Here is a 2,043-nt window from a genome sequence, read left to right as displayed (position 1 = left end):
CCTGCCACAGAAGGTTAGTGACGTGCACACCACCTCTCTCAGCTCCCAGAACCTTTTTGCAGTCACTAACCTGTCTTCATAGATTGGACCAGAACTGAGGCTCGGATCCTCCCCAGACAAACGCCTTTAATAAATAAAACCTTTTATTTTAATGTCCTGAGTCAGGTCTTGTGCTGATCCATACAGACTCGTTACAGAATAATCTGGCCAAATTATGTATCCAGCACAGACTCGGAGGTGGCTTTCTGGTAAATTGGAGGTTCAATTTACAGGCACCCGCCTGGCAATAAAGCCGGGCGGTTTCCCTCAGGATCAGCCTGTCCTGTCGGGTGAGGCGGAGAAGAGAGAAGCCCAGCGTTGGGCTCTCCGCCTCATGAACAGGCCCAAGTTCCCGTTCCCCTTTTGTGATCAGGAGGACAAGTCAGACGAAGACGAGGATTTGTGGTTTCCTCCCTGCCAGGTCCCTCACCCTCAGAAGAGCCGTAGGCGCACAATGTACCGGTCCTCCCGATGTCCTACCCCTCCGCCTTCAGAGCCCTTGCCCCAAACGTTTCCAGCTGCCGTGGTCCCACAGAGTCCGAGGTCAGCTGCCGTGGTCCCACAGAGTCCGAGGCCAGCTGCCGTGGTCCCACAGAGTCAGAGGCCAGCTGCCGTGGTCCCACAGAGTCCGAGGCCAGCTGCCGTGGTCCCACAGAGTCCGAGGCCAGCTGCCCCAGCAGCTCCCCAGATCTCCACGTCTCCGGAGGGTCAGACGCTCTCCAAGTCTCCAGAGGGGTCGGCGCTCCCCAAGTCTCCAGAGGGGTCGGCGCTCTCCAAGTCTCCAGAGGGGTCGGCGCTCTCCAAGCCTCCAGAGGGATCGGCGCTCTCCAAGCCTCCAGAGGGGTCGGCGCTCTCCAAGCCTCCAGAGGGGTCGGCGCTCTCTACTACCACAGAAGATTCCCCTCCTACCACAGAGGAGTCGACTCCTCGGCCCTCCACGTCGACCGCACCAGCTCCTCGGTCCTCCACGTCGGCTGCGGCTCCCCTCCAGGCCTCCACGTCTGCTGAGGCTCCCCTCCAGGACCCCCACGTCGGATGAAGCGGCCTCCAGGACCCCCATGTCGGCTGAGACTGCTTCTTGGACCCCCATGTCGGCTGCAACGACCTCCAGGACATCCATGTGGGCTGCAGCTCTGATCCTCCTGCCTGGTGCAGCACTGGTCCTGGTCTTACCTTTGATCTGGCCCCAGCAAGGCTTACACGGCCACCTGACCTGGACTTTGCCACTTTTTGGACAGTGGCCAGGTCGTCCACCAGAGTTTTGGGGCTTCTCTGGAGGTCCCTTCGGACCTCCAACCTGCCTTTTTGCCCACCTCCAGTGCCCCCTCCACCCGCCCGATCCTTGTTAGTTCTTTCTCTTTGGTGGTCCGTCAGGATGCCGGACCTTAAAGGGGGGGCTATGTCACGCTCAGCGGCCCCCGCTGCCCCCCCATCTGCCTAAGCCTCTGCTCCTCATATCACAGCCCCTGTTTTAAGATCATTCACGTTTTTTCCTGCCTCAGTTTCTGTTTATTTCATCCTGTTTGGTCCTGCACTGCCTATCACCCATTTTCTGCTCCTGTCACTCTCTCTCAGCAATCTGCACTCATCTGCTGCACCCTGTCTCTGCAATCACCACTCACCTGCCACACCTGTTCAGCTCACTACTTAAGCTCCACTCTCACTCTCCTCAGTGCCAGATTATTGAAAGCCTCACAGCCAGTAAATTATCCAGCATTCGCTTGTTCCTAGTTTCTTTGTTTTTGACCACAGCTTCCCTCTTGACTCCTCGCTTTGTCTTTGCCCCTGTCTGGATACCACGCTCTCGGCCTACATGGTACAACCTCGCTCTCCTCTTCGACCACGACTACGGATCATCCTTTTGCCTGTTCACACAGCTCCTGGCTCTCGACCCCTGCTACGTCCCTGGATTCTGTTTTCTGCCCAGCCCTCCAACGTTCTCTGTCTCAGCCCTGCTCCTGCCACAGAAGGTTAGTGACGTGCACACCACCTCTCTCAGCTCCC

Source organism: Nematolebias whitei, chromosome 18 (genome assembly GCF_014905685.2).
Source record: "Nematolebias whitei isolate Nwh7 chromosome 18, NemWhi1, whole genome shotgun sequence".
Classification (NCBI taxonomy): domain Eukaryota; kingdom Metazoa; phylum Chordata; class Actinopteri; order Cyprinodontiformes; family Rivulidae; genus Nematolebias; species Nematolebias whitei.
Note: the sequence above shows the minus strand (reverse complement) of the source record.